This window comes from Alosa pseudoharengus, unplaced genomic scaffold, assembly GCF_046254945.1.
Source record: "Alosa pseudoharengus isolate Yale_2024_CS ecotype anadromous, Long Island Sound unplaced genomic scaffold, YU_APseudo_1.1 YU_APseudo_1.1_scf_19, whole genome shotgun sequence".
NCBI lineage: Eukaryota > Metazoa > Chordata > Actinopteri > Clupeiformes > Clupeidae > Alosa > Alosa pseudoharengus.
Genome location: NW_027468657.1, coordinates 9360717 through 9374441, shown reverse-complemented (window position 1 = coordinate 9374441; position 13725 = coordinate 9360717). Strand labels below are relative to the sequence as shown.

Below are 13725 nucleotides of genomic sequence, written 5' to 3'. Positions count from 1 at the left end.
TGTACTGTTTGATATTGCTAAATATCGGGACTGATGACCACTGAAATCTGTGGGGTATTTTTATGGTTCATGAAAGGGTGTCGGGATTTCCATCCGCTTATTGCGAGATAAGGCATCCGCTTTCATTTATTCATGGAACGTGTGTTGTGCTGAAATGGAAACCTTATTCCGTATAGCCAAAGAGGTCTAAGATAGCCTAAATTTAGTTATTTCATTTATTCTGCAGCAACAATTGTGTTTAAATGTAGGTTACTGCTTCAGCCTCTGGCAAGCTCAGAAGGGGGCGGCATGCAACTGGTAGCTTGAGAGCAACGTGTTGGAGACTCGTGGTGTAAGACAATGACTTTTCATTGGCAACCATATTAAACCAACCAACAAAATAAAATATTAAGAAGAGCTCTTTTATGAGTTAAATGGAAACAAAATTATTACTGGCCTTTATTTGTCCAATCCCAGCCGTAATTTGAGGCTTTAGGTATGCACGTGTGCTTCAGGCATAGGGCTACCTAATCTCTGACTGAGTGCACAGAACTTGTGCATTTGAGAGCGCTCTCTCGCAGCTAGGCAGTAATGTTTTATATAGGGTTCATGTCAGTTATTATGAATTAACATTTAAAAACATGTTCAATTATATATTTTTTCATATATAAGTCACACCTGACTATAAGTCGCAGGGCCAGCCAAACTATGAAAAAAGTGTGACTTATAGTCCGGAAAATAAGGTATATTGTTGTATTGATATTTAGTCTCACTGCTAGTCATATCTAAATAAATTACTTCAGGGAATAGACAGGGGTTGTGTACTTATCCTGCTCTACAGTCTGCTATGCAGCTTGCGTAAGGTGTATAAAAATACTGACCTCAACCTTTGCAGTGGGAAAGACTCTATGCACAACTTATCATGCTTATTTAACTTTCTATGGGCATTTCTATCGTAGAATGAACAACTTAGCCTAAGTGTTTTCACTTCCAGCAGGCCAAACAGCGGTTTTGTGAAGGCAGGTGGGTAACTGTGATATTGGACAAGCAAAGGGCATGACATACCCTTGTTTGCATGACAGCATTTCATCTTACCGAACACAATTCCGATACAGTGCAGGTGTTGGGAGAAATATGTAAAAGTCAGGAACAAATGCAAGGATAGTTTTAATAAAAAATGACACAATATTCGTAATTTTCTAAACCTTACACACTTCCTGCAACACTGAGAAATTGTAAAAATGTCAGTGATCATGATTCACCTTTCTGGAACGTTTCAAAGCACATGACATCAGCCAGCATTGTGATCCCAATTATAATTTAGCATGACTTAAACATAAACTTATTTTACTGCATTAAGCCAAATTTATAACAGTATTTTTTTTTAAACTAATAATAATTTGATGCTATTTCCAAATTGTTTATGCCATGAGTCATAATTTATTTCCTCATCTTTCATCCTCCCCTAATGTTTCATTGTAGCTTACTGAATAGGCCCTTGCCTTACGTCAACACAATAGTTATTTGTTCCGGTTTGCTGCATTGATTTTGCAATATTGTATAAATCCAGAGAGACTCCTATTATTTTCCTGTCAACACATTCTTTGATATGATTTCAGTGACTGATGAAGCAGGGAAATATACCATGGCCTAAAGGGTGAGATATTTTAAAGCCTTTTCCAGCATCAACAGCCTTCTAGTTTATGCGTAGGTAACATGAATTAATTTCATAGTACATTTTACACACGTGTCACCAGATGAAGGCGACCTAGGACAGCAGCAATGTCAAAGTAAGTTAGAATCAGCCTAGATTTTCTAATTGTTTAATTGGATTGATGTTTAATACACATCTGACAGTTTTAGATATCCCATGAGCAGGTTGTTGTAATTGCAACAAAAAAAAACCCTCCGTGATGGTGTTATCATAACCTACTCTGCCCCTGGAGACCCATAGTAATCCTGGGCATGTAAATCACCTTAGCAAGGGAAGCTTTGCATTTCATGGTGTAGGGTTGTATTGATGGGAGTCTCAATTAGAGTTTTTTTTTAAATGTATTTGGTCAGTTGTTATTATAAAGAGAAACATCGCCTGGAAGTGCTATTGAGCTGTATGGGAGATGAGATCACAGCCATGCAAGGAATTGCCACTGTCGTTCCTGGGCATGTGATTGACATTAAACTGAGACTCACTCAGTCCTTGTAGAAACTCTAATAATGACAAATTGTAATGTAGAAATGCAATGTGCTGCCTGCAGTGAAACACAATTTGAAGTGCTGCTTGAGCTGCCACAAGTGGTGTCTTTTAATTACTTGAAAACCATTAAATATTAGGAGTCTTACCTTTTATGGTAGTTGTTTGCATGTGTTATGAGACCTCTGGAATCGTGAAGTAAAGTGGTACTTGCATAAAAAAACCTTGGTATGCTCATAGCGCCCATAAACACACACACACACACACTCATACACACACACACACACATAGGCCCCTATTGCTCACACAGGCTCCAGCTGCTCACAGAGGCCCTAACTTGGGCCTAGATGCTTGGGGAGACACAGAGAGCTGTGCTAGACCCACTGCAGACCCCTCACACCCACACACACAACCAGCCACCCACACACACACAAACACACACACACACACACACACACACACACACACACACACACACACACACACACACACACACACACACACTCACACACACACACACACACACATAGGCCCCTATTGCTCACACAGGCTCCAGCTGCTCACAGAGGCCCTAACTTGGGCCTAGATGCTTGGGGAGACACAGAGAGCTGTGCTAGACCCACTATAGACCCCTCACACCCACACACACAACCAGCCACCCACACACACACAAACACACACACACACACACACACACACACACACACACACACACACACACACACACACACACACACTCACACACACACACACACACATAGGCCCCTATTGCTCACACAGGCTCCAGCTGCTCACAGAGGCCCTAACTTGGGCCTAGATGCTTGGGGAGACACAGAGAGCTGTGCTAGACCCACTGCAGACCCCTCACACCCACACACACAACCAGCCACCCACACACACACAAACACACACACACACACACACACACACACACACACACACACACACACACACACACACACACACACACACACACACACACACACACACACACACACACAAACACACACAGCAATCCCCCTGTTAGAAGGCCTACCTCCACTGGGTCTGGTGGGTCTCTTACTTAAGATGAAATCTGAAAGGTGTGAAGTAAATGAATTTCATAGCTCAGTAGGTCTGGAAACGGAGGCCCTCGGTGTTCACCACGTCTCTTATTGAAAGAGACAGGGCCATACTCCATGCTCTCCGCACCAGAGGACTCCCAGCAAGAGAGACAACTTGCCAGCACCACGGACCTTCGCACCCACAGTAGTTCTTCCTAGTAGTCTAGTCGCTCATCGCTGCCACCTCTGTTGCGTTGAGTTACTGCCGTCACCGGAAGGCTCCTGTCATCAGAGGGGTTGCCTCGGCACAGGGGGAACATATTAACCTGGTCACCTTTGCACATGATCAAGGGACTGTCTGACCTCACACACTCATAAACAACACATATTTCTCACGGACAGCTAGTCAATGGGAGGACTGATTGTGTTTTCACCAGTCGGATGGGACCATCTGTATTGGTGATGAATTTCGGGCTCCAAAGTAAACCAGCCTGTAATGACAATGAAATAATTTCGGTGCACACATCGCTCCCCTCCTGATCATGTGACCCGTCAGGCATATAAATCACTGCGAAGACAGTCTATGAAAATGGAGCTCAAATAGCCCAGGCAACCAACAGCTGCAGCTGGACTGACATGGTAGAAACAAACAGACAAACAAACCGCCAGTGAGCATCCCAATCAACATGTTGGTAGCTTTTGAATTTTTCCCCCCTCGCTAATGCGGACTAAAATCAGCGTTACTAATGGGTTGCTTTCGTTGAGTTAAGAAAAAAAGGAAAGAAGGCAACCTTGATTGCAACAGTGATTCTCCATCAGAGCCCAGTGCTCCTCAGGTTGCCCGCGGAAACGCTCACGGGCGTCCCTGATGTTACGTCGTGCAGATGGAAGTGTCCAGCCTCTGCTGGCACAGCAGCTGGCCAATCCCCTCCCGGCTCCTTAATTAGCGGATGTCGGAGGGGCTTTTATTTGGCAAATGTTCCGCTGATTTCCCCCCATGCTGGCTCACAGAGTGCCTCACTTCACCTCACGTCTCGACGGCAGCTTGTCTAGACATCACGGTAGTCGGCAGGATACTGTAGGACCAGTACGACCCAACCCCCCCCCTCATGTGATTGGTGCTTGTAAGTCATCTCCTCTGCAAGCTGGGAGGCCAAACACCAGTGGATGTTGTTTCCTGTGTGGTGCCATACTATAACCGTGGATGTGTTGCTGATAGAGGAGGAGGAGTGCTGTGTTGCCATGGAGGCCTGTGTAGTTTGCGGATGTCACAGCTTGTCCTAACTACATGCGAGCGGCCGACTGTGTTGCTGATAGAGGAGGAGGAGTGCTGTGTTGCCATGGAGGCCTGTGTAGTTTGCGGATGTCACAGCTTGTCTTAACTACATGCGAGCCTCCGACTGTGTTGCTGATAGAGGAGGAGTGCTGTGTTGCCATGGAGGCCTGTGTAGTTTGCGGATGTCACAGCTTGTCCTAACTACATGCGAGCGGCCGACTGTGGCGTAGCAGTGAGTGCTCTCTGTCCACACACTGAATCCGTTAAACATGCTGTTCTATTGCGTCATATTTCTCCTTCAAAATAAATAGGAGAACAGCGCGAGCAAACAGAAAGAAAATAGAAAACAGGGCGTCTGCTCAAAATATTGCGCTGCACAGCACTAGGTCACGTTGCGTTCAGCTAAGACATTTCAATTGAGAACACGATGCGAAGCTGAGGAGGAGCGGTGCGTTGGCTTGGAGGCCTGCGTAGTTTGCGGATGGCAGACATGTCAACAATATTCTTAGCCCCAGCCCAGCGATCCCCTTGTGACTGCGTGTGAGCTATTTGTTTGCCTTTCTTTTGTTCACCTGGCTAGAGCTACGTGTGTAACGGTGCGTAGAGAGAGTCTGAGCAATACAGTACGGCATGCGTGGAGCGTTCACATACTTTTACTTTCATGCAGGCAGTGAACTCACAAGGTAGTGATTATTTTTCAGGGAATTTGTAGAGGGATGGCTGTTTAATAAAATATGAGAAATAAGGTCAGTTGCTGTCCATTTTATTGCTTATATTTGTGTGTGTGTGTGTGTGTGTGTGTGTTTTCCTCTTGCTAGAATACACAGAGAAGTCCGCCTCGCTGCATATATTCCACCTCTGTTGCCGCAGCATAGCATGGAAAAGATGACAGGCCGAACTGGACACAGGGAGGCTGTCTGAGTCCCAGTGTTCTGGCAGGCCAATCACAACTCTCTACAGGAGGTAAGTAGAGGGCAGGGGCAGTGAAAGTAGACCTTGAAAGGTCAGCGGTGTAATTACACTTTGCTAGAGCAGACAGTTCTCCACCGCACAACGCCTGTAGGACACTAAGGGCCTCCATAATTGGTGCTTCAGCCGGCGGATTAGGTGATTTTCAAACGCCGCGGCCATGCCAGAAGAGATGTTGGTTCAGTTGGTGTTTACGGAGCGTTTTTAATTTAGTTGCTCTTGTCCTTGTGCGGTGGAGCACACCACACCACTAGTGTGGAGAGAGCGAGAAGTCCTTTAATGTCGAGGAAAAGTGGAACAGGCCCTGCTTGGGGGATGTGCAGTCTGGGACCAGGTTTTTTTTTTTTTTGTTGGCTAGTCAGAGTCTGAGGAAGAGGTTCTGGCATGCATTCAATGTGTACCCAGTATTAATAAATTAAGCACAACCGCACACGCCATTGTTCTCTCTTGTCTTCTTCCTTTCTCTGCTTGCCTCTGCTGTCTGGGGTACTTGCAGTGCATCCGTGGGCTTGTTTTTACAGCACGTTTTCAGTGCTTGTGTTCTTCAGGAGAAGGCTGACAACATGCTCTGTGTGGTTTGTCTGACATCTCTGAGCTTTGCTTTGCTTTGCTTTAGAGCAGTCTGAACTCGATGCTCTTGGTTCGTCTGTGACGCTGTAAAAAGAACAAGTTGTACTGCTTGTCGTCTGACAGATTTATACTGGCCTAATATTTTGACACGTTGTTAGCTCACCACAGAATTCATTAGTGCATTTTCCTAACCTATTTCAATATTGCATCTTTTTATGGTAGAATTTTTATCTGTCATTTTTGTAATCAGTTACCTGTATTGAAAGAAAAGGTATCAGCCTAGTATGTCAGTGTGACTTGAACAGATTAATCATTTTCGTATTTGACTGGCTGGAGTTTGCTGCCCCCAAAGGTGCTGCCCCTCTCAACTGTCTTACCACATAATTTTAACAACTATTAGATATTTCCTGTATTACGTGCACAGGCAAAATTAATAAATGGCAGGACATTTAGACCCTGTTTACATTTGTTTGCAAAATGTGTCTTGGATGATCTGACCACAAAACAAGTGGTCAGTTATAAATGCAAACGTAAACACTCACGTAGACTCATTGTAATCCGATCACTTAAACTACTTGCTGAGGTGGTCTGAGTAGGGCTGGGACGGTATGGATGTTTTCTTACCGCGGTCGGTAAGCAAGAAATTACCGCGGTTTTGCGATATACCCCCCAAAAAAATGGATTATGGATTATGAATTTTGTGCCGCCATCAGCCATCACAGCCAATTAAACTTTAGGCAGCTGCAGCAAATAAGCAGTTTATCAACAAGGCTATCATGATTTAAGAACTGTTACAGTCATGACACTAATGCTAATGTTACAACGGTAGGCTACCGCACGTTTTAATGGCTGCGTCAGGTTGTAACAAAGGTAGGTCCGAGGCTAGCCTCGACCTACATGTCGCTGTTAAGTTAAATTCTTAACAAACTAGAACATATTTTGTAATTCTTTCATGAACTAAACATGTATGACTCCTTTCTGGCTAAATTTCACAGCTTTCACGTTTAACAGCTTTATGTAAATCAAGTTTAAAACGGAGAGAATAGAAAAGTGTTACGATTGTGCCAGTTCTCCCCTACTCTCGCATAGTAAACAAATGGAATGTTGGAACATCGCGCTCCCCAACACAAACGCGAAAGGTCGGATTTGCTTCATTTTTTTGATGATAGGCCTACGTTTTGAAGTTTTGTTGTGAAAACGGAGGGTTAGCCTACTTAACGTAACTGTGGTTCTCTGAGTATCAATGTCATAAGATGGTTCATCACATTACACATCATGACATTACATAGGCCTACAGTACATGTACACATGTGCAGGCCAATTATAGTGGGATTCAACTTCATGTAGCCTAGGCTAGCCACCTGCAGATGTCTAAGCTGACTGCATACTCTGCATGACTCTGAGATTCTGCTACGTTTTCAAACCGGAATTGTGCATATGGCATGGTTGAAAACGTCGAAGTCGAATCACCCAAATGTTTCACAGATATTATTTTTTTTGCGGTGATGACGGTGACAAGCTCAGACCCGCGGTAGGGGTCACGTGACCGCGATAATGCGGTTACCGTCCCACCCCTAGGTCTGAGAAACATTTGACCACATATCTTTTGTAGTTAATGTTAATGTCTTTTTATGCTTTCCAGACAATGGGAGTTGTAATGACTGTGATGTTGGCAGTGACAGAATCTAAACACAGCTTGGATACGGGGGTCATCCCTATGTTCCCCGGGTCCTATGTTCCCCGCTCGGGGTTAGGGTTATGGTTAAGGTTTTAAAACAGGGTCCTATGAGGGGGCAGCCGTGGCCTACTGGTTAGCACTTCGGACCTGTAACCGGAGGGCTGCCGGTTCGAACCCCGACCAGTAGGCACGGCTGAAGTGCCCTTGAGCAAGGCACCTAACCCCTCACTGCTCCCCAAGCGCCGCTGTTGATGCAGGCAGCTCACTGCGCCGGGATTAGTGTGTGCTTCACCTCATTGTGTGTACACTGTGTGCTTTGTGTGTTTCACTAATTCACGGATTGGGATAAATGCAGAGACCAAATTTCCCTCACGGGATCAAAAGAGTATATATACTTATACTTATACTTATGTTCCCCGGTCCCATACAAAGCGGAGAACATAGGACCCGGGGAACATAGGTACGCTCCCTTGGATAAATGTGTAAACAGTGATGTGGCTCGGAGCACCAAGGATGCATTCTAAAAACAAATATAAATAGGCCTTTAAAGGAGAACTCCAGCATTTTTTCACACGGATCTCTGTTTCTGGAGGTCACCAGGAAGAATCTTTAAAATCAAGCCCCCAGAGTGTAGCATTCTTGTACTCGGTGACCTCGAGAAACAGAGATTTATGTGAAAGTTTGGTAACACTTTATAAAAAGCTATAAAGTTTAAAACTATATTCTAAAGTTGGATCTAAAAAAAAAGCTAGAAAGTAGAAACTATATTCTAAAGTTGGATCTAAAATCGATTTTTGTATTTGTGCTAACTTGGCTGTCTGCTTCTTGTTGGCGCTGTAATACACTTAAAAAGTGTGAATAGGAGGCAATTTTAGTTTAGGGAACACATGGGGGTTAATAAGTGCCAAATTAAATGTGAACAAAGACCCAACTTTAGAATAGGGAACATATTCTGCATTACAAAGACTTAATTATGAGTTATTTGTACAATATTAGCACTTTTGGTTTTGTGTCTAGTTCCATATGAACAGAACATCTTTGATAAGTATTATTAGGGGTGAATAACCGTTCTTGTGGTACTAGCACTTTACAAGCCCCATGCTGAGCCATGTATATTTAGGTCATAATTCATATGCAACAACTTACTTAATAACTATGAATAAGGGGTAATTAGGAGCTTACATAGAGGAAATTCTTAATTAAGGGTCTAGTAAGGGTAGAATAAGGTCTTGCAGAATAAGGCATTAATTGGTGACTTATAATGACTTACAAATGGCTAGTATGCTACTAATATACATGTTAGTAAGCAGCTAATTAATGGTGAATATGCGTGTCTTAATATATAAAGTGTTACCAAACGGGTACTTTCAAGCTAAAACTTTTAACAAGTTTGGTGTTTGTCCACCTGCTCAGCCAACTCTTCAGGGGAGGGGATATGGTATGTGGGAAACTCATTGCATTATCAATATTGCAATGGAGCATAAAAATTATGATGTCCTGTTTAACGGTCTACAATTCAGTACCACACAGTTCACAGTCTTGTCATTCTCAGGAATGGTTTTCAAACCTATATAACTTGTTTCCAAAACAAATGTCTGATTTTGGTTTACAGGGCCTTAAGCAGTGATATTTTGCTTTCCTGGCTGTACCAGGAATGCTGTATCTGAAGTATAATGATGTAAATGATTAAATGATTTTATTCAAATACCATTTTTTTCATCAAGTTAGTTTGTCGTTGTTGGCCTCCAGGCACACTGCAGGAGTCCAATGACAGAAAGATATCGACTGTGTTCTGATTGCTCTGTCAAATAACTGAAGAACACAGCCAACAAACATAACAGAAAAATCCATCTGTTTCGCCCTAGTGTTTTCAAATGCCCTCTGATAACCTTTACCGAGACCTTTATAGTGGAAGGTTCCCACCTAAATCCTTAAAGCCATTCTAAATTATCTGTGTGTACCTGATGACGTTTGAACTCAGAGCAAATGAGCGCTGGAGGTCGTTTGAGTGATGTACCGACCGTTGTTGCGAAAATGAGATGTTGTGCTCACAATTAAAGGAGCCCTGACTAACATGGTCTGTCTGGCTAATCGATTTGCTCCATTTGGACGTGGTGAACTGTAGGGGCAGGAGTCTGTTTGCCTGGCTAATACAAAAGGCCTCCAGGAGCCCCTTCTGGGGGTACACTGTCAATACTTTTAAAACCGACATTGATTTTGCTTACTCTTAATAGTTTTTTTTTTTTTTTTTTTTTTTTTTTTTTTTTCTCTTCTCACAGCAGTGAGCCAAGGGTCGTGTCAGGCCAAGTCAGGGTGAACTTTGGGATTTTCTGGGTGTCTAGCCAAGGTGCTGACCCCAGGCAGGGGAGTGGAGTTGCATAAGCCCTGTGCTCAGCAGGCAGCTTGCTGTTGCCACCCTGCTTTAATAAAATGAGCCTTTTAATGATGTGGAAGGAGCACAAGCCCATAGCTAGCCTGCTAACGCTGTGCTAATCAGTGCTCAGGCACTGGGCTGATCACAGGGGCCCATCGGAAGTGCTGTGCATTTGCATATCTCTTGGATTATCCACAAATATATCCCCTTCCTCTGAAACGACACCACCCTCAGAGATACTTCCTTTGGCATCCGCTAACCAGCATGAAAATTACACAAAAGAACCCTTCATACTTAAACCAACCCCCCTCTCCCCATAAAAAAAACAGTTCTTGCTTTGCTTCTCCGCTTAGATGTCTTATTCATTATTGTGTGTTCTCCCCATCCCCCCCTTCCTTTTTTCACAGCAGTAAATAGCTTTGCATATTTTAGGCGACTGCAGTGTGCCACATTACACCGAACCCGTTGGCTGTAATTAGTGAGCACTTGAGAGAATGAGTTTGTCCAGCCACCAGAGGCGAGCTGGCTACTGCCGATGCTACTAGCCTACCTCAGTGGAGAACATGACTCATGCACATGGGATGTTGCAGTTAGGCCGACCAATGGATGCCACTGCTCACTCACTGTAGCCCCAAGCCTTTTTTCCCCAGTCATCTTTCAATACTGAAGTACACTTGGTGGTCAGGAGAGAGATCCAGCTACAGTCTTTGGTGAAATGACTAGACCAAAACAGGGGCCGAGACAGAGAAACAGGAAGAACCCCCTCCACTCCACTCCACCCCACTTTCCATCCCATCCCATCCCGCACCACTCACCCTCACGCTGCGGTGTCTGAGGAGAGTTATTTTTATCGGTACGCTTCCTGAATGGCAAGTGCACTAGCTCCCAGCGGGTCCCCCGTTGCAGGGGTAAGCGCAGGGTATCAGCCGTTGGAAGGATATCGCTGTACAGCAAGGCCCGGTTGGCGGCCGACGGGCAGCTACCGCCATCTGATTAGCGCAGGTATTTCTCGAAGCGGTCGGGATTGGAATCTCGCTCCCCTCAGAATCAGCAGAAGCCAACAGCGGTCTCCTCTTCTAATTGCCTGGTGCCTCAGCATCAGTGCCCAAATGCTGTCTGAATATAAAACGGTCTCCCCACAGTCCCAGCCCGAAACAACTTCCAGAACGACTCGTAGGGACGTGCCTCCAGTAGGGATAGGATTTTTTTATGATTTTATTGACTTCATTATCTATCTATCTATCTATCTATCTATCTATCTATCTATCTATCTATCTATCTGACTGATATAATTTATTGATACCAGATCAATTTTCTATGTGGGAAAAAAGTAGACCTACACATGTTTTCAGTGTCAATGTTGCTCACAGTTGCTCTGAGTCTGAAGACTAGAGACCATGTAGAGAATGTCTGCCGTAACATTTGAACAGGCTAAAATAAAATAACAGATCTTAAAAGGTAGCCATTTATATCTAGAGCATAACTCCCAAGTTTCCTGCACAGTAGAAGCATGTTTGGTGTTATGACGCATGACATTCCGAGATTGTTGCAATGTACAACTTTCAGAAATACATGTCATCATCAACAAATGGAGTTGGTAACCTCGGAAGAACACAATTTTGTTGAATTGGACAATTTGGAAACGGCTCTCAGCAGGAACCAGTTGTCCATTTCCATTTGCACTTCAGTGGACAAGCATACGTTGATAAAGATCTTTGCATACTGTAGCCCAGTGTTTCTCAAACTTTTTTTCTGGGGACCCACTTTTTAAAAATGATAGACTATCGCGACCCAACTCGTGACTGTGGTAGTTAACAAACTAGATCAGTGGTTCTCAAACTTTTTTTTTCATTCCCCACTTTGATCAAGGGAGCATTCTCGAGCCCCACCTATCCCTCATCACTCTAAGAAAGTGGTAGGTCAAGCTTAAAATTGTCAAATTTATTGAAATAATGACAAGTTCTAAATATATCCTCTTCAACAGAGTTAAAATCAGCTGGTGCTGCAGATATAATAATAAATAAATACATAACACAAATATTTCTGTTTTCCAGCAACATATTAGGAAGCATAGGCCATTTTACAGCATTGTACAATATATTCAATGAAATACCAACATGCTGCATTAAATGGATCTATAATCCAGTCATACTGAGCACTGCTGGTTGGGAAATATTTTTGAAATAAACTTTGCAGGGATGTGATGTAGGCCTACTGTTTAATACATGGGATCACAAGAGTGCCTCCCAATCAGACGTTTCAGCGATTTCGCTCAGAAATCTCAAAGGCATAGGCTACTGTCGCGATCGAGGCGCCTGTCCCATACTCAAGTTTTTTTGGTGAATGCAGTAATCTTATTTGCTAGGTGAGGTAGGTGTTTGTCTTTGCCTTGTAACTGGACATTTAACTCAAATGTATCGCTAAGATAGGCCTATATCAAATATATCGCTAAGATAGGCCAGCTTCGTCAAGAAATGTTCATTAGTGAACGTGCTTGCAGATTCAAACATGCGCCCTTCTTCCAAGAAGAGGCGACTCGGAGCTCAAACACGCGCGACAGCACTTTACCTCGGGAAAGCCACCTTGCCTCGCTGTGAAACAGTACAGCCTTTTGTTCAGCTACCATCTCTTCGCAAAGTGCGGAGAATATACGCGCTTTTAAGGGCCAGGTTTTGATGAAATTCACCACTCTCACAACAACGTTCAAAATCTCATGTAGGTCGGGACTAACTAAGCTGCCTTGACACGAGCGCTTCCCTGTGAATAACACAGTGCGTCCATTGCGCATCGGGTGCTACCTGGGCCCAGATAAAAATTTAAAAAAAAATCCTGTTTTTCACGTCAGTTCGCGCCCCATCTGGCATGTCTCCGCGACCCACAGTTTGAGAAACGCTGCTGTAGCCCAATCACGTGCTGTTAAGTAAGGGATAATGTATAGAACGCCGGTCATTATTGGGAAAATAAGTCCCGACAGGGCGAACCGGACCCCGACGCGCAGCGGAGGCCCATTCAAGTGAATGGAGCATTCTTCAGCATTATGAAGAGCCGTGTAATAAGCCTAGTATTAATGTTACTGTAGTAATAGGTCAACTAGCTGCTTTTACTTCTGTTTCGAATAGCCTCCCTTTTTCTGCAGTAATGTTGAGGAGAAATTAGGATTACATCAGTACCTGAATAATCTGTTCTATGCCACTGATGTTGATGAATGTATTAATTACCCGTGTCTCACTGAGGAAATGATTGGGAAATAAGGTAATTTATTTATTAGATTCACTGTTGGTTACATTAATTGCCTTGGCTATTACAAGAAAATCAATTAGATTTAAAATTCTTGCCCTGCCTCCCCCTATTTCCCCATCTATAATTAAAAAATTGGAGAATGTTGTGTTAAAGGATTCGTCATTGATCCAGAATTCATAAATAACAGCTCAGACGGGTGATTTTAAATGTTTAAAAAGATGAATAACCTAGTCCTAATATCAGCCATCTTTCATTCTCCACTAAGGAAGTTAGACCTTTACATTCTTATTCGGCATGCATGGCTGTCTGTTAATTATTACTGGCACTATTATCATCATTGTTCACAAGTAGAGTGCATAATCCAGGTACACAGAGAGGAACAAAATGGTCCAAAATTTGAATATT

General features: G+C 43.5%; 1 protein-coding gene across 1 annotated transcript in view; it reads left to right on the top strand.

Moving 5' to 3' along the window:
- Window positions 1–13725, top strand: part of enox2 (ecto-NOX disulfide-thiol exchanger 2) — a 243873-nt gene that overhangs the window by 17985 nt on the left and 212163 nt on the right. The window contains exons 2-3 of the mRNA XM_076291632.1: window positions 1599–1636; window positions 5308–5452. The gene's annotated coding sequence lies outside the window, so the exon portion shown is untranslated. The remainder of the gene's footprint in view (window positions 1–1598; window positions 1637–5307; window positions 5453–13725) is intronic.